Source organism: Mobula hypostoma, chromosome 1 (genome assembly GCF_963921235.1).
Source record: "Mobula hypostoma chromosome 1, sMobHyp1.1, whole genome shotgun sequence".
NCBI lineage: Eukaryota > Metazoa > Chordata > Chondrichthyes > Myliobatiformes > Myliobatidae > Mobula > Mobula hypostoma.
The window spans coordinates 233,576,002-233,596,502 of NC_086097.1; positions in this window are offsets into that span (position 1 = coordinate 233,576,002).

Here is a 20,501-nt window from a genome sequence, read left to right on the forward strand (position 1 = left end):
GGTTCCACAATAACATAGTGGTTAGCGTAACACTATTACGACACCAGAGTTCTATTCCCACTGCTCTCTATAAGGAGTTTGTGCATTCTCCCTCTAACCACATAGGTTTCCTCTGGGTGCTTCTCACATCCCAATGATGGATGAGTTAGTACATTAATTAGTCATATTGGTGTAATTAGGCTTTGTGGGCCCGTTGGGATGTAAGGGTTTGTTACTGTGCTGTATCTCTTAAAAAAATGTAATGAATAAATCTGAATCTGTATCTGGGTGCGTCTTGGTGAACTGCTGTCATGTATCCTGTAAATGGTACAGACTCTGTTACGGTGAGTGAATGAATGGTTGTGGATGGGCTGCCTATTATCTGCACAGTTCTATGGCATTCAAGCTCCTAGAGTTTTGTTGTAGCTGAATTCAAGTGGGTCCCATCACCCCGCTACACTTTTAAACCCTTCTGAGCAGCACTGTAAGGTAGAAGTTAGCACAATACTTTACAGTGACAGCAATCAGTGATCGGGTTTCAATTCCTACCGCTGTCTACAAGGAGTTTTCACTTTCTCTGAGTGACCACATAGGTTTTCTCTGGATGCTCCAGTTTCCTCCCATATTCTAAAGACGTACGGGTTAGAGTTATTAAGTTGTGGACGTGCTATGTTGGCACCTAAAACATGTGACATCAGTGGACTGCTCCATCACATCCTTGGACTTTGTTGGACATGATGAAAACAACGCACCTCCGCTCCACTTGACACAAGCAGAATTTCCTGGTGATCGAACATCTTAATTCCGACTCCCACTGCTGTTCCGACATGTTGGTCCATGGCCTCCTTTTGTGCCAAGACAACGCCACCTTATATTCCATGTGGGGAGCCTCCAACTTGATGGCATGAATATCAACTTCTCCTTCTGGTAAAAGAAGAATTCCCTCCCCTTCCTCTATTCCCCACTCTGACATTTTATCTCTTCTCACTTGCCTGTTACTTTCCCCTCCTCCTTCTTTTTGTCCTCTCTTCTATTAGATTCCTTCTTCTCCAGCCCTTGACTTCTCCCACCCTCTTGGCTTCACCATCACCTTCCAGCTATCCTCCTTCCCCTCCCCCATCTTTTTATTCTGACGTCTTCCCCACTCCTTTTCAGTCCTGAAGAAGGGTTTTGGCCCAAAATATTGATGCTGCCTGACTTGCTGAGTTCCTCCAGTATTTTATATGTGTGTTGCAATGCATTTCACTGTATGTTTTGAAGTACATGTGACAAATAAGGAGGAGGAGAAGATGGCGGCACGACGCAGCGCGCAGAGGCCACTCCGGTGAATGATATCTGTTAATTGTCAAGTAGGGTGCCGTGCAGAATCCTGATTTGATGGAGACAGACGTGAGAGCACGGAGGAACATCTGGAGAAACTTCTGAAATGCCTGCTTCACTGCCGCTGCTACTGTGTGGTCTGAAATCTCCGGAGGAGAAGGCCCCGAGTCCTTGGCTTTGCTTGTTGCTCGGCAGCCGGGATGGGCTCGAAGCGCTCGGTAGAGGATGTTGCTCGGGAGGCTGTATCGGAGGGGCTGGTCGGAGGCTTGAAGTTTTCGGATGGACTCAGAGTCGGCTGTAGTCGAGTGCTTCCAATGCATCGGCAGTTGTCAGCGCCTGGAGGTTTGCGGCAGGGAGAATCTCCCTTTTTGCCGCCTGCTATCGGGACTATCGGGAGTCGATTGGAACTCTGAGACTTTTTTTTACTGTGCCCATGGTCTGCTCTTTATCAAATTATGGTATTGCTTTGCACTGCTGTAACTATATGTTATAATCATGTGGTCTTTTCAGTGTTAGTCTTTGGTTGTCCTGGTTTTTTGTGATATCACTCTGGAGGAACATTGTATCATTTTTTAATGCATGCATTTCTAAATGACAATAAACGAGGACTGAGTGTCCTCATAATCTAATCTAATCTAAATAAAGCTAATCTCTTCATAGCACTAGCAAGTCACCGGACAAGGATATTGATCCCCTCCATTCAGACACAGCTAATGGTGTGTTATGATCACTGGAACCAAAGTGCTCCCCTACACACACTTCCGTCACTTGTCCTAACTCGTTTCCTAATAGGAGATCTAATATTGCATCCCTTCTAGTTGGTACCTCTATATATTGATTTAGAAAACTTGCCTGAACACATCTTACAAACTCTAACCCATCTAGACCCCTAACAGTATGGGAGTCCCAATCAATATATGGAAAATTAAAATCCCCTACCACCACAACTTCATGTTTCCTGCATTTGCCTGCTATCTCTCTGCAGATTTGCCCCTCCAATTCTCGCTGACTATTGGGCGGTCTATAATACAACCCCACTAATGTGGCCATACCTTTCCTGTTTCTCAGCTCCACCCAAAGGACTCAGTAGATAAGCCCTCTAATCTGTCCTGCCTGAGCACTGCTGTAACATTTTCCCTAACAAGCAATGCTACTCCCCCACCTTTCATTCTTCTGCCTCTATCGGAACCCTGGAATATTAAGCTACTGGAATATTAACTCTGAGAAACTCCTGCAAAGACGTCAGATGGTTGAGATTGTTGACTTCCAACTAGCATATTCATCTTCCTTTATGGCAGGTATGATTCTAACCATCAGAGGAGTTTCCCCCCAATTCCCATTGACTCCTCTTGAGCTGGAGCCACTTGATGCCAAATCTGATTGATGTCAGGAGCAGTTACTCTCATGGGAAGTGTGGTAGCATAGCAGCTGGCCTAAAGCTTTTCAGTGCCAGTGATCAGGGGACAACTTCCACCACCGTCTGTAAGGAGTTTGTACGCTCTTCCCATGACTATGCGTGTTTCCTCTGACATGCAGGTTAGTAAGGCTTAGGAGCTGTGGGAATGCTATGTCGGTGCTGGAAGCACACTAATACTTATGTGCTGCCCCTGCACATCCCCAGACCGTGTTGGTCAGTGACACAAAACAACACATTTCACTGTATGTTTAAATGCTTCGATGTAGATGCGACAAATAACACTGATCTTTATTCTTCCTTACTTTACTCACCTCATTTCTGGACTGATTCCACAACCTATAAACTCATTTCTAATGGCTCTACAACTCATGTTCTTAGTATTGTTTATCTATCTATCCATCTATGTATGTATGTATGTGCACCAGTTGTCTCCTTTTCCACATTGGTTGTTAGTCTTTGTGTGTAGTTTTCAATTGATTCTAGTTTATTTATTTGCTCTACTGTGAATGCCTGCAAGTAAATGATTTTCAAATTAGTATAAGGTGACATATATGTACGTACTTTGGGAATAAACTTTGAGCTTTGCACTTTGATCTCTATCTCTGGAGTTCAACTTTTTTGTCCATATTTGGGTAAAGGCTGTGATGAGGTCAGGAGATGATTGATTTTGGTGGAACCCACCCTGAGCTTCTGTCAGCAGCTTGTTGCTAAGAAAGAGCTGTGAAATAGCACTATTTATCATTCCTTCCATCAGATAGCTGATGATTGAGACTAGACTAGTGGGGTAGTATTTGCAGGGTTGGGTTTGTTTTTTTATGGGCAGTACATACCTGGCAATTTTTCATACTTCAATTTTTGTAGGTAAAAGTCAGTGTTGTAGCTGTACTGGAACAGGTTGGCTGAGGACACAGCATGCTCCAGAACACTGTCACAGAAAGTCTTTAAAAAACACAATGGACAAGATACTGCATGGTACAGAAGCAGTAAGATAACATGCTAATCGCACAAGAATTGATGGAGAACATCATTAAATACTGGAAGCGTTAAATACTTGTGTCAGTAGATTCTATGAGATGAATTAGAATCAGAGTCACACTTAATATCATGTTGTTAAATTTGTGGGGTGTATGGAGTGTCCAGGGTGGGATAGAATCTCTAGTGAAGGGGCTTGTCATGTCCATTTGGTGCAACTCACCTGCGTATGGTTCCCACTGGACACTAAGCATTACCCATGGCTCCAGGTAGTTGATTGCATGTGACAGCAGTTGTAGCCCGGTACACCATTTCGGCAGGTGGGCTAAACCAGCTGAGGATAGATGGTGGCCTCACACCCTGGTGAGATAGAGACGTTCCTGTCAGGTTCAGCGGACTGAGCAGATGAAATCTACAGTGAAATCCAACAGCTAGAAAGACGGCACCACAATGCTCTGTGGAGAATGAAGGGCATTTAAGGCATAGGAGATGTCATGGTCATCCACGACAACTAAGGAAGACTCCAGTTTGTGGCGCTTGTTCGTACCACTGGACCTGAAGTCGAGAGAGTGGAACTGCCCCAATGCACTGGCTTTTTCCACTTTAAAAAACTCTCCCACACAGGTTTCTGTCATTCCTGATGGACAACCACCCTGCTGTAAAATTTGTAGTTATGTGGCAGCAGTACATTGCACTATATAATCATAAAAACATTATAAATTACAATAAGAAGTATATTTTACAAATAAATTAAAGCAAATGAAAGCAAAGCAAAAATAAAATAATATAGTGAGGGAGTGTACATGGGATCATAGTCCATTCAGAAATCTGATGGTGCTGAGGAAGAAGCTGTTCTAGAAATGTTGGGTGTGTGTCTTCAAGCTCCTGTACGTCCTTGATGATAGCAACAAGAAGGGGGCATGTCCTGGGTGATGGGGGTCCCTAATGGTGGATGTTGCCTAGCTGAGGCATCACCTTTTGAAGTTGGGGAAGCTAGTGCCCATGTTAGAGCTGGCTGAGTTCACAATTTTCTGCAGTTTTCCAATCCTCTGCAGTAGTCCCTCTATACCAGATGGTGATGCAGCCAGTTAGAATGCTCTCCAAGGTACATCTGTAGAAATTTGTGAGAGTTTTGTGAGACCTACCCTCTATATCCCTACTATCTATGTACCTATTCAAACTTCTCTTCAAAATCAGAATCAGAATCAGGTTTTTTATCACCGGCATGTGACATGAAATCTGTTAACTTAGCAGCAGCAGTTCAATGCAATACATAATCTAGCAGAGAAATAATAATAACAATAATAATAAATAACATTTTAAAAATAATAATAAATAAACAAGTAAATCAATTGCTTATATTGAATAAATTAAAAATATGTGCAAAAACAGAAATACTGTTTATTAAAAACAAGTGAGGTAGTGTCCAAAGCTTCTACTTCCATTTAGGAATCAGATGGCAGAGGGGAAGAAGCTGTTTCTGAATTTCTGAGTGTGTCCCTTCAGGCTTCTGTATCTCCTACCTGATGGTAACAGTGAGAAAAGGGCATGCCCTGGGTGCTGGAGGTCCTTAATATTGAACGCTGCCTTTCTGAGACAACCCTCCCCAAAGATGTCCTGGGTACTTTGTAGGTTAGTGCTCAAGATGGAGCTGACTAGATTTACAACTTTCTGCAACTTCTTTCAGTCCTGTGCAGTAGCCCCTCCGTACCAGATGTTGATGCAGCCTGTCAGAATGCTTTCCATGGTACAACAATAGAAGTTTTTGAGTATATTTGTTGACATGCCATATCTCTTCAAACTCCTAATAAAGTATAGCCGTTGTCTTGCCTTCCTTATAACTACATCGATACGTTGCGACCAGGTTAGATCCTCAGAGATCTTGACACCCAGGAACTTGCAGCTGCTCACTCTCTCCACTTCTGATCCCTCTATGAGGATTAGTATGTGTTCCTTCATCTTATCCTTCCTGAAGTCCACAATCAGCTCTTCCGTCTTACCGGCGTTGCGTGCCAGGTTGTTCCTGCGGCACCATTCCATTAGTTGGCATATCTTATACGTTGAAATCAAGCTTGCATACACCACTTGTGCTGGCAGCTCATTCCACACCCTCACAACCTTCTAAGTGAAGATGTTTCCCCTCATGTTCCCCTTAAACTTCTTAATTTTCACCCTCAACTCATGACCTCTGGTTGTACTCCAAACCAACCTCAGTGGAAAGACCCTGTTTGAATTTACCCTATCTATACCACTCATAATTTTGCATATCTCCATCAAATCTCCTCAATCTTATATGTTCAAAAGAATACAGTCCTAACCTATTCAATGGGAACTTGTACGATTTTCGTACTTTTGAAGCAGGTGGAAAGTTCTGACTACAGTAGTGAAAGACTGAAGGTGTCCTTGAACATTCCTTTCAGTTGGTTGTCACAGAGTTCCACCCGCTTTCTTGAAAGATGTTCTGTCGTAGGCCTCTGAGACAGAGATCACAAGGTCACCAGATGCTACAGGGATTCGCACAGGTGCAGTTTTATTCACCCCTTCAAAGTATGCAGAAAAGGTGTTGAGCTTATCAGAGAGTAGAACATCATGACCATTCACGATGTTGGTTTCACTTTGTAGAAAGTAATGGCCTGCAAATGCTGCCAGCACTGACTGGCATCCTATTCTGTCTCTAACTTCAATTGGAATTGATTTTCCCTCTTAAAATAGCCTTCCATAGGTTGCACTTTGACTTTGTGTGTCGTTCTGGATTACCAATGACCTAGCGCTAAGTAGACAGTAAGTTTCCTGATTCATCTACGGCTTTTGACTTTGGTATTTCGGTACGTTCTCAAAAACACAAACTCATCCACACAGGTTTCCATAAAGTTGGTGACAACTGTAGCACATCTATTCAGATTCAAAGATGAATCTCTGAATGTTACAGAGTAAGCACTCCTCTGCATCCCTTGACCATACTTTCTTAGTCCTCATCACTGGTGTTACAGTTGTTAGTCTTTATCTGCTCACCTAGAGTAGAAGTACAGCAAGGAGATCATTTTTTCCAAAGAGCAGGTGTGGGATGGCATGGTAGGCATTCTTGATGATGGTATAATAGTGGTCAAGTGTGTTGGCTCCTCTGCTTCCACAGGTGATATGTTGGTAGTAGTTGTTCAAAGACTTGTTCAATCTGGCCTGATTGAAATCCCTCACAATGATAGGGAAGGCATCAGTGTGCGTTGTTTCTTGACTGCTGATCATGGTCCTCAGCTCCTCCAGTGCCTGCCTGATGTTGGCCTGAGGAGGAATGTACTTTGCTACCAGGATGACGGGAGAAATATTTCTCGGCAGATATAATGAACAACACTTGACCACTAGATGTTGCAGTTCATGTGAGCAGTATTGAGACAGACCTTCATGTTTGCAGACCACAATGAGTTAATGATGAAGCATAATCCACCACCTGTTAAAAAGACTCAGCTGTCCTGTCATTATAGTGGATGGTGAAACCCTCAAGCTGCAGAGCTGCATTCAAGATGGTGGGGGTGAGCCATGTTTCCATGAAGCAAAGTACACAGCAGTCCCTGATGTCCCTTTGGTACTGAAATCACTACCTGATGTCCTTCTGGTACTGCCACCTAGCATCTTTGTTTGAATACTCTGAAATTACATGTATGTTGAAGTTTGCAAGTGATAATTGAATTATAAATTGGGAACTGTGTTTGCTCTTGTAATGGATAATAACTGAGAAAAAAATCACACTTGCATCATGTTTGTTGGCAAAAATTAAGAGAGGTTATGATTAAACTGACAAAGAAACATTAGAAGTGCCTTGAGCTGCCTGTGAAATTGGTGAGTGTGGGTTTGATTTCAATATTTATGATAAGTTTGGGTAAGTATATGGATGGGAGGTGTATGGAGGGCTATGGTCCAGATGTAGGTAGATGAATCTAGAGAGAATAAACATTCATCATGGACTAGATGGACCAAAAGCCTATTTCTGTTCTGTAGTGCTCTATGAATCTTAACTATTTTTGACAAGCCTCTTACCATGGATCTGGACCCCAAGCCTTTATTAGGAATGCTTATAGTCCCCATGACAGGAATGGAAAGGTGACCCATTTGTCTTTTCACTATAATTATGTTATTAGATATTAAAGTTTTAAGCAGTTTTATTAGAAATGTATTGTCAAAGTTACCATATGAAAATTCAAATACAGAGAGTGAAAAAAATCTTCACATTGAATATGTAGGTAATAATTTTATTCGAGTTGCACATTGAATATTCTGACATTGTGTAAAGGATGTCAATAGCCAGAAGTTTTGTTTATTGGCCAGGATTAGATAGGTAGATAGCTAGATAGATAATTTATTGATGCCAAAAGAAATTGTAGTGTCACAGTAGCATTACAAGTGTACAGATATACAAATATATAAATATTAGAAGAGAAGTAAGAAAGAATAAAAAATAGTTACCTCAAAGCGTCTGATAGGAGGGGTCATCACTTCCACGGCTACAGGTTGACTCATTATGGAGCCTAATGGCCGAGGGTAAGAATGAACTCATATAGCGCTCTTTGGAGCAGCACAGTTGTCTTAGTCTATTACTAAAAGTATTCCTCTGTTCAGTCAAGGTGGCATGCAGAGGGTGAGAAACATTGTCCAGCATTGTCAGGTTTTTCCATAGGGTCCTTTGTTCTACCACAGCCTCTGGCGTGTCAGTTTGACAATGTTGATGCCATTGTCCCAGGACACTACTGCATAGAAGATTGTACTGGTGACAACACACTGGTAGAATATGTGAAATATGTGAAGGAGAGGCCTGCATACTCTATAGGACCTCAATCTCCCCAGGAAGTAAATAAACATCTTGAAGACCCAAAAGGTCAGTGTACCTGTCAAGATGCAAGGTGAAGCCAGAATTCTTTTACACAGTTGAAGATCAAACAAATCTAGTCCAAAATGGTACATTTGGATTATGTTGAAAAGTGGATTGAAAATTTCCCAGTATGTCGTTCAAAATATTGATGACAGCACTTTGAGAGAATACTGTCAAAAAGTCTTTTTTGTTAGGTGCATGGAGCTCATAAAAATAGAGGGCTATGGGTAACCCTAGGTAATTTCTAAAGTAAGTACATGTTCGGCACAGCATTGTGGGCTGAAGGGCCTGTATTGTGCTGTAGGTTTTCTATGTTTCTTTGTTTCTATGTTTAACTAAGATGTCGAAGGGTCTCGGATGGAAACGTCAATTGTACTTTTTTCCATAGATGCTGCCTGGCCTGCTGAGTTCCTCCAGAATTTTGTGTGTGTTGCTTGGATTCCCAGCATCTGAAGATTTTTTTTTTTTGTTTAAGATGACATGTTATGGTTTACAGGAAAGTTATGTTCCTGAGTTTTGTTCATTTCCATTTGAGTGGTTTGTGAAAGAAAATTATATTAAGGACAAACTTATTTCACCATCTGGTTTGGCATTAAGTACTATGACTGAGAGATCAGTGACAATTGTCAAAGAATCACTACAACAACCAAATACTACAAGCCTGCCTGAACCTGGTGATGAATTATGACTTGACAAACTTCTTGACGAACTGGAAAATAATATTTCACAATAAGTTATATTCCTGCTAATGTGTAGAAAGCTCAGAATATGATTCAGAGTTCAGTCATATTCTGAGAGTGGAAGAGGGGTAGTTGAGAAAGAAATTATATTACTACTCAATTCAAGCAAAGGAACATTTTAATGAACATTCCACAGTTAGTATATCAACACCATCTAGCAAATGTGACACTTGAAAAGAGATGTTAGAATGATTGTTGAACTGTGCACAGCAAATAGTTACTTGAAGGAAATATGAGAACAATTCTAAGTGTACCCATAAATCAATTGATTCCTGCAAAGGATATACAAAGAATATAGCACTTATACTCTGTGAATATATTTCTGAGGTTGACCCAATGGGGCAATGGAAGAAATGACACAAGATTCTATTGAATTTACTCAAACAGAGACACTCTCACCAAATGAATACAATGCCAATGACATTGACAAAGGGATAAATCAAAATAACTTCAAAAACCTGTGAAAAGATCATGTTTGTAAATAGTGAATTATTCATTTTTTTTAAAAGGGAAAAGCAATGTGGCACCTGTAAATTCTTGAGTGAAAGTGATCATACGGTAATCACACACACAATTCTGATTTTGCTTTCATGGTCTATCCAGTTTAGTCCATTTGCTCCGACAGATGCAAGTTCAATATGTTAAAAAATATGAAGTTCTTCCTCTCTTTTTCTTCTTCCTCTTCTTGTTTTACAGTGGTTGGCACCCAGCTTAATGGTGCATTACCGCCACCTTCTGCTCCAGAGTGTATAATAGACTTACATTCTAAATCCCTTCACCCAATCTCTCTCTCTCTCTCTCTCTCTCTCTCTCTCTCTCTCTCTCTCTCACTCACACACACACACACAAACTAACCTACACTTCACCTCCCATCTTTGGCCATCGTAGTACCCTATTCTTGCTTATCCATCATATCCTATAAAAAACCACTGTCAAAATATGAAGTTATATTCTTCTGAACTCCCTAGTACCTGGATTGAAAGATTCTGCCTCAAACATGTTTATTTTTATTCTCATTTAATTATATGCAAATGATGCAATTAGAGCTTTTCATGCAAGTGAAATTATTTGCATACATGCACAGTATTTGTATTCAGGCAGAGCTAAGTAAGCTAAATGCACGGTTTTACCTCCCCCCTCTCTCTGCTTTCCATAGGGATTGCTCCCTTCATGATTCGCTTGTTCATTCATCCCTCCCCACTAATCTCCTTCCCTGCTGGTGGCCTAAGTGCTCCATCTGCCCGTTCACCTCATTCAGGGGCCCAAACAGTCTGTTCAGGTGAGGCAGCACTTCACCTGCAAATCTGATGGGGGTCCAGTGCTCCTGACAGAGCATCCTCCACATTGGTGAGAACCATGGTAAATTGGGGTCTGCTTCATCGAGCACCTCTACTGTATCTGCCAAAGGCAGAACCTCCCGGTAGCCAAACATTTGAATTCTAATTCCCATTCCTGTTCTGACATGTTGGTCCATAGTGTTACTTATGCCACAGTGAAGCCACTCATGGAATGAAGGAGCAACACCTTATATTCCATATGGATAGCCACTAACTTCATGGCATGAATATCGATACCTCCTTCTCCCCCCTTCTCCTATTCCCCACTGTGGCCTCTCACCTCGTCTTACCAGCCTATAACCTCCCCCCGGGTCCTCCCACTTTCTCTTTCTCCCATGGTCCACTCTCCTCTCCAACCAGATTCCTTCTCCTCTAGCCATTCCCCTTTTTTACTCACCTGGCTTTCCCTATCACCTTCTAGCTATCCCCCTTCCCCTCCCCTCACCTTTTCATCTGGCATTCTTCCCCTTTCCTTTCCAGTCCTGAAGCAGGGTCTCGGCCCATAAACGTCGACCCTTTATTCATTTCTGTAGATGTTGCCCAACCCGCTGAATTCCTCCAGCATTTTGTGTGTGTTGCACATAACCTAACAGCTTTCTTCTCCTTGTGCACTCTGCTTATTCTGAATTGCTTGAGTTTGAAATGACAGAAACAACACACACACACACACACACACACACACACACACACACACACACACGCACGCTAGTCTATACACAGAAATAAGACGAGAAGACACAAAAGCAGAATCAGCCCATCAGGTCTGCTCTGTCATTTCATCATGGCTGATCCATTTTCCCTTTCAGCCCTTTTCATCTGCCTTCCCTCACAAACTTTCATGTCCTGATTACAAGAACCTATCAACCTCCATCTTAAATATACTAAAGGACCAGGCCTCCATGGCAACTTGTGACAAGAAATTACACAGATTCACCACCCTCTGGCTAAAGAAATTCTTCTTCACCTCCATTCTAAATGGTCATCCCTCTATTCTGAGGCTACGCCCTCTGGTCCTAGACTCACCCACTATCAGAATCATCCTCTCCACATCCACTCGATATAGGCCTTTCAACACTCAATAGCTTGCAATGAGATCCCCCCTCATTCTTCTAAATTTCAGTGAGCACAGGCCCAGAGCCGTCAAATGAGACAAAACCTGACAAAAGAATACAAGCAATTCTTTCAGCATCTCTGATGATGAGTGTTCTAGTATTGTAGAAAATTTAATATGTTGTCTGTTGAAGCATGGGCAATTATATTTCATATGATTGAAAATGGCTTTGTACTCATCGGCTTTCAGTGGAGTCACCAACTCTGTTTTGTGAACTGACCCACATCTCTGATTTCAGCTATGTACTTATTTGCAGCCTGAATGCAGTATGTGTTTGTTCTATACAAAAGTCTATAAATTGTCAATCTGATGTAATATTATCTTGTGTGAAGAGAATGGATTTGGCTCAGTGAGGGAAGAAATTCAATTCAAGGACAAGCTAACACAGATCAGTTTTGCATGCTTTCAACCTGCTTTATACTGGTCAATTAAAATTGTCAGAGTTTGAAATGTTCTCTAGCTGCATAAGTGGAATCTGCATAATTATCTGCATAGACTGGAACCTAAGAAGAGAGCCGTCAGTAGCAACACAGCATGGAAAGTTGAGGTTGGTCGCTATTTTGTTTGCCAAATACATCTATCAATTCATACATACACCCAACCTCCTGTAGCTAATAAAATGGCCGCTGGGCGTGTGTTTGTCGCCTTCTGCTCCTGTAGCCCATCCACTTCAAGTTTCAATGTGTTGTGTGTTCAGAGATGCTCTTCTGCACAGCATGGTTATTTGAAATGCTATTACCTTACTGTCAGCTTGAAACAGTCTGACCAAGATTGCGGGAGTAGTGGACAGTGAGGAGGGTTATCATGGCTTGTAGAGGGATCTGGATCAGCTGGAAAAATGAGCAGAACAATGGCAGATGGAATTTAATGCAGACAAGTGCAAGGTTTTGCACTTTGGTAGGGCAAACCAGTGAATGGTAGGACACCGAGGAGTACGGTAAAACAAAGGGATCTGGGACCACAGGCACGTAATTCGTTGAAAGTGTCGTCACAGGTAGATGGGGTCGTAAAGAAAGCTTTTGGCACATTAGCCTTCATAAATCAATGTATTGAGTACAAGAGATGAGATATTATGTTGAATCTGTATAAGACATTGGTGAAGCCTAATATGGAGTATTGTGTGCAGTTTTGGTCAGCTATCTACAGGAAAGATGTAAGCAAGGTTTTCAGAGTGCCAGGAAAATTTACATAGATGTTGCTAGGTCTGGAGGACCTGAGTTATAAGGAAAGATTGAATAGGTTTGCACTCTATTTTTTAAAATGTAGAAGATTGAGAGGAGATTTGATAAAGGTAAACAAAATTATAAGGGGTATAGATAGAGTAAATGCAAGCAGGCTTTTTCCACTGAGGTTGGGTAGGACTACAACCAGACATCATGGGTTAAGGGTGAAAGGTGAGAAGTTTAAGGGAAGCGTGAGGAGAAATTTCTGTACTCTGAGGCTGTGAGAGTGTGGAATGAGCTGCCATTACAAGTGGTCCAGGTGAGCTCAATTTCTCTTTGAAGTGAAGTTTGGATAGTACATGGATGGTAGGGGTAAGGAGGGTTATGATCCCAGTGCAGGTCATTGAGAGTAGGCAGTTTAAATGGTTTCTGGCATGGACTCGATGGGCCGAGGGGCCTGCTTCTGTGCTGTACTTCTCTGTCACTCTATGACCATACACCTCTGACCGCTCTCATTAACAGGGCATTCTCACCCACAGAACTCCCACTCACTGGATGTCCAAGCAACACACACAAAGGGAGCAGGCCAGGGAGCATCTATGGACAAGAGTATGGTCGATGTTTTGGGCTGAGACCCTTCATCAGGTACTGATGTTGGCCCAGTACATCACAGGTAAAACCCTCCCAACTATTGTGCACATCTACGTGAAATGCTGTTGCAGGAAAGCAGCATTCATCATCAGGGACGCCCACCACCTATGTTATGCTCTTTTCTCGCTACTGCCATCAGGTAGAAGATACAAGATTCTCAGGACTCACACCACCAGGTTCAAGTACAGTTGCTACCCCTTGACCAACAAGGTATTGAGCAAAAAGGGATAACTACACTCTACTTCACTTGTAATGTTCCCACAACCAATTATCTCACTTTGAAGGACTCTTCACCTCATTGTCTTGTTAATTATTGCTATTTATTTATATTTGCATCTGCATGCGTTATTGTCTTCTGCACTCTGGTTGACCTATCTTTGATCCTATAGAATAGTTACTATTCTATAGATTTACTGAGTATGCCCACAAGAAAATGCAACTCAGGGTTGTATATGTAATTTGAAAATAAAATTTATTTTGAACTTTGGACTAAATATTTGTATCAACAAGCCCATGTAGTAGTGTACCTAGTAATGTAGACATTGAGTATATTCACATGTTATATCTATCTGTCAGATATCTGCAGAAAATGTACTGTCTATAAATTTGAGAACAGTTATGCCAGCATCAGTACAGAGCACTGCCTTCAGGAATCAAGTTGTTACATTATGAACAACAGCCTTTTTAGTTTACATGCTCTTTTACGGTGTTGAATTGGCTACTGAGAGCAACAAAGAATGCGGATAATGGAAGCTAAAGTTGAAGCCTAAGTGAACCATCAATATTTATTGTACCTCTCAAATGAACTACTGAACGGCCTTGGCTACAGTGCAGTCACACGTCAGACAATAAGTTTCACTATTACGCTTCAGACGGTGATCATGAATGACTGCGCGTGGGAAAGAATAAACTGCACAAAGAACAAAGGATTACAAGTAGCTTCTATCCCACGACAAAACAGTGTCATTGATCATTACAAACTTGGCCCTTGGGCGCAGTGCCATAAACAAGGACGGTAGCTAAAACTATAAGCTTGGATAAGGAGTTGGGTATGCAATCAGTCACACCAAATGGAGCAACGATCAAATAAACTCTTGCTTCTGATTAAATGAGAAAATAAATAAACATAATTGAGGTAAAACTGTCCTTAGATAGGTAATAGAGAGTTCAGAAAAAAAGTAACTTCATACTTTTAATGTATTTTAGAACACATGTTAATGTACTAAGAGGCTTATATAGAGTGGAAGTGAAGAGGATGATAGAGTGGGGAAGTCTACGACCAGAGGGCACAGCTTCAGAATACAAAGACAAGACAAGAAAGATGAGGAATTTCTTTAGCCAGAGGGGAATGAATCTGTGGAATTCATTGCCACAGACAGCTGTGGAGGCCAAGTCATTGGTAATATTTAAAGTGGAGGTTGACATGTTCTTGATTAGTAAGGGTGCCAAAGGTTGCAGGACAAATACAGGGGAAAGGGGTTGAGAGGGATGAATTCTGAGGAGAGTAAAAGAACGGACTGATGCTGAAATGGGATTGGGGATTCTTAATGCTAGTTTCACACTTTAATTATCTTTTCTGGTATCCCAAAATGGTTAGGTTATATGCAGGTGGACTCCTCCTTTGTTTTTCCCTTTATCTTCTGCTTTTTGTCTTGCTCATCATGTCAGCCAAAAGCAAGCGTTGTTTCCTGATTTTGGTATATCATGCAAGTTGATAAGCATGGTTGGAGGAATAGCAGAGCACCACAAATCCCCTTCTTCCAGTGCTGACTGAAGGGTCCCAGACCTACAATTTAACTGTGCATCTTTCCACAGAGGCTGCTTCTCCTGCCGACCTGTTTCCAGGATCTATTTTTATTTTATATTTCTGGCATCTGCAGACTTTTGATATTCTACCACAAATTGGCTGGGTGTAACGTTGCGGGTTAGAAGGACTGATCCTGTGCTGTTCCTCAGGCTGGTGGTGCAGGGTCTAAGGTTCCTTTCCCTCCTTCCCAAAGGCAGCAATGAGAAGAGAGCACGGCCTGGATGGTGGTGGTCCTTGTAGATGGACGCTGCTTTCCTGTGGCAGTGCTCCTTGCAGATGTGCTCAATTGTAGGGAGGTTGTAGAAACCATATGTTTGCATTGAAGATACCTCAATAAGTGAGAGAAAAGGGAAATTAAGAAAGGAGGGTATAGGGGCTCCTATCAAAAGTCTACATCTCAGGGTGCATGTCATCTTCCTTCATCTTCAATGTCAACTAAGCTGTCTGAAACTTCCCAGTGGAGGGAATCAGAAACATTCAACAATTATAAAGAATAAAGAATTAAATGAAAATAAAGGTAGGCATTAGATTATGAGAACACTCAGTCCTCTTTTATTGTCATTTAGAAATGCATGCATGCATTAAGAAATGATACAATGTTCCTCATTTTACTCCTTATACATTTTATTCATTTTATACATTAAAGTATGGATATGGAATAAAGTGTGCATAATTATCAGCACATTATTAATAAAATTATTTTAAAGTATTTACAGTTCAGCATAGTGATGAGGGTAATAGATAGAAGGGGTGGGGTGGGAACACTTACTAGAATGCTTTGGATTATCATTACAAATTAAAATATACCACTGAGTCAATCAACAATCTGATTATTTTAAAAGTTAGAGTTGCCTTGAAATGCAGAATTAAAGCAAAGCCTTTTATTTTTGATGCACTAATGAACTATTCTACAAATAATACACAGAACGAATCTTATTATGAAGTTAGTTGAATATATTTGTTTCTCTCCTGTAGTATTTATTCCCTATATCCTGGATTTGGTTCAAAGGTTTCAATTCCTTATCTAGCATAATTTTTTAAAATTATATTTCCGTCCTGCAAGTCAAAATTGCTGTGAGGTTCTCTGTAGGTATTCTGACATATTCACATCTGATTTAAATATTAACAAAGTTTCAGATTTTCGAATGGAAGAAAGATTGTGATAAATTGGTTTGTTGGGGCATGCATTTGAAGCAGTAACTTTTTTACAGTACTATCTTTCATAACTCCCATTCCAGTGTAAGTAAAAATTAACAATAATATGGACAAAAGAGAGACTGCTCAGAATATTGAGCTACAAAAGTTTACCAACAGTGAGGAGTCTCCAACATTAAATTAGGGGAAAACTTTCTCAGAGGTCAGATTGGATCCAGCACAAGGAAGAAGCATAAATTATGCATAAACAGAAAATTCTCTGCAGATGCTTGGGTCAGAGCAACACGCACAACATGCTGGAGGAACTCAGCAGGTCGGGCAGCATCCATGGAAATGAACAATCAATGTTTTGGGCCGAGACCCTTCGTCAGGACTCATAAACTTATACATAATTTTAACAATAAAGGACAAGTCGAACAAAAAAGGAAGTCTATTCTAATGAAACTTTCTCAGAGATTAGATTGTACCCAGCAGAAGGACAAAACATAAATAATACACAATGTTAACAATAAAGCACAAGTTGAACGAAAAAGGAAGTCCATTCTAATGCAAGGTTGTCAAGGTGCATTGTTAAACTGCAGTGATAGGGATTTTGCAGGCTATTTCAAGAAGCAAGTGGTTGTACTTGCTGGAAGTTATTTAACTGAGTCATTTGCATTGATTTAGATATTTATTTGGACAGTTTTCTTGCAGCATCTTCAGTCAGTTGCTTCATTGGGTAATTTCCCCCCATCTTACTATTGGATAAGAATCAGCATAAGGTTTACTATCACTGACAGATCTCGTGAAAGGTGTTGTTTTGTGGCAGCAATGCTATACATAAAATATACTATAACTTACACTATGAATTACTAACAAACAAACAAATAAGTAAATTGTGCAAAAAGAGAGGAAGATAGCGAATTAGTTTTCATGGACCATTCAGAAATCAGTGGAGATATGCAAATACCAATAATTCTATTTTAACTGCTTCACTAGGGAATTATGAATAGAATTAGTCATAATCCCTCAGGGTAGTAAAGCAGTCAAAATCATCGTTCAACCACACTGTGATGCATATAATAAAGTCAAAGTTGAGTTTATTGTCATATGCATCAATACATTGCACATGTGCAATGAAAATCTTACTTGAAGCAGATCACAAGCACACAGCATCACACAAGAAGTATTCACAAGTAAGGACATATTAAACAAATTATACACAATTTTAGCAGGAGACACAATTAGAGCAGCAAAACAGGAAGTCCACTCCAATGAAAAGTGGTCAAAGTGCATTGTTAAACTACAGCGGTTAGGATTTTGCAGGTTGGTTCAAGAACAAAATGGTTGAAGGGAAGTACCTGTTGCTGAACTTCATGGTGTGGGAGTTCAGGCTTCTGTTCCTCCTATCTGATTAAATACATCCACGTGTTTGCAAACATTTGCAGTGGATAATACTCATCTCCAGAGCAATGTGTTCTAACCACTTTGCATTTAAATTCAACAGTATTATTACCACTGAATTCACTCACCATCAGCATTCAGGCCATTACAATAGGCCATTACAATCTGCTGGAGGAACTCAGTAGGTCAACAAGCAGACGTGAAGGGAAAGGAATTGTGAATCAAACCCTGTATCAGGACTGAGAATAAGGAGGGGAGATGGCAAATATAAAGAGAAGACGGGACTGATGAAACTCAAACACAAAATGCCATAGGAATTCAGCAGGTCAGGCAGCACCAATGAGGAGGCATAAACAGTCAACGCTTCTGGTCGAGACGGTTCATCATGATCTAAAATGTTGACTGTGTGTTCTTCTCCATAGATGCTGCCTGACCTGCTGAGCTCCTCCAGCATTGTGTGTGTGCTGCTGTGGATTACCAGCATCTGCAGAATCTGTTCTGTTTGTGGAGTGATGAGCCTTAGGTGATTGGTGGACTGAGGAGGGGTGAAAGACGAAGGGCAGGTTGACCAGATAGGGGAAAGGAGGGGATGGAGTTGGAAGACAGTGGTAAATCAATGATAGTTGGAAGCAGACAAAGAGATAAAGAGAGGCAGATAGAGTAAGGTGGGTAGAGGAGAGAGTGAAGGTTGGAGATAGCAGTTGGATAAGCAGATGATAAGCAGAAAAACAAAGAGCTACCAGTGCTGGAGTCCATGGTTTCCTGAAAGTAGCACTATAGGTGATAGGGTGGTGAAGAAATCATTTAGCAAACGGGTTCCCAACCAGGGGTCCACAGACCACTCGGTTAATGGTAGGGGTCCATGGCATGGATAAGTTTGGGAACCCCAGATTTAGCATGTTTACCTCTGCAGGATGGGGAATATGGGAGAATGAAAGTTACGATATCATGTTGCAACTTTATAAATCTTTGGTTAGATTACACTTGGAGCATTTCCAAATGTACATAAAGTTGTACATTTTCTCCTATGATTTCCCTATCACTGACAAGGCTCACAGCCTGTATTTTCCATGATAATTCCTGCTAACCTTCATAAATAAAGCAACAACCTGAACTATACTCTAATCTCCCTGCAATTTATCTGTAGCTAATGGAGATGTAAAAATCTTTGTCTGGACTCCAGCTGCCTTGTTTCTTATAGAGCACTGGCATAGATCTTCTTGGGCCTGGGGGATTTTTCAATCCTTGTTCGCTCCTTGACAGCTAATACCTCCTTCTTAATATTAGCCTACCGCAGATGATCCAAGAATCTCTCTCAAAACTTAATACTTTTTCCTTAGTGAATCCAGGCATGAAGGATTGATTTAGGACTTTGTCCACATCACCTGGCTCCACTCACAAGTTATCCATTTGGTCCTTCTTGATCCTGATATACCTACAGATTGCCAAGGATATTTCATTTCTCCTTTTTTTTTCCCTCTTGAACTCTTCATGAAGTTCACCCCAACACACTACTTTTTTCCCTCAAGTTACTCCCAATTCCTGTTGCCTATACCTGACATATGTTGCCTTTCTTTTCCTGATCAAACCTCAAAATCCTTTGTCAGCTAAGTTTGTCCAATCTTGCCATCTTTGCTTTTCACCCTGACTGGAACATGTTGACCTGGGGTCCTTGGTAGCAACCTTTTAAAAAGACTCCGACCGGTCAGCTGTCTTTTCTGCTACCAGTTCACATTCACCAGTACTCTGAAATTATCCTTCACCCTATTCAAGACTGCATCATAAGGACCAACCTTTTCCTTATCCATTAACCAGCTTGAAACATACAAAACTATAGTGACTGTTCCCAAAGATGGAGTCAATGGCTGAAGAACAGTTTGTATAATGACTTCAATATTCCTAGTGTTGTGTTTAGCAAATATTCTGTTCATCCAGTGCTGTACAGTGTTGTGACTGAGTCACGTGGAAGCTGTAACTAGGAAATATAAAAGTCTTTATTCACACCGTGAGCCTTCAGGAGAGAGAGAGTCAAGTTCAAAGTACATTTATTAGCAAAGTATGTATGCATTACACAGCTTTGAGGTTTTTCTCCTTACAGGTAGCCACAAAACGAAAAATGCAGAAGAACCCATAAAATAAAAAAAAATGACAAACATTCAACTTGCAGAAAGAGAGGGGAAAAAAAATCATTCAAACAATAGAAGTAAGCAAATAGCACTTAGAATGAAAGTGAGTCCTCAGATACGAAGATCGGAACAGCCAGAACAGGCTAGTGAATCTCACTCTACTGACTTAAATTTTATACTTCTTCAACACACAGGTAATAATCATTAACTACAGTTTTCCCACTTTAAAGTTGGAATACAGTTAGGTAAATTTACAGAATTACTTATTTATAATGGTAGTATATCCCAACTAGCAGAACTCCTTTGCATATTCAATACTGGTGTCTATTGCAAAAGCTTCTTTGAGTACAAACTCCAAGCACACAAAATATGCCACTTTTGTTACAGTGTTGAAGGATGGCTCAATGACTATACACCTATCCAGAAGGTCAAATGATAAAACAGATTGAAACTTGTTGAATATTGAAAGGCCGAGATAG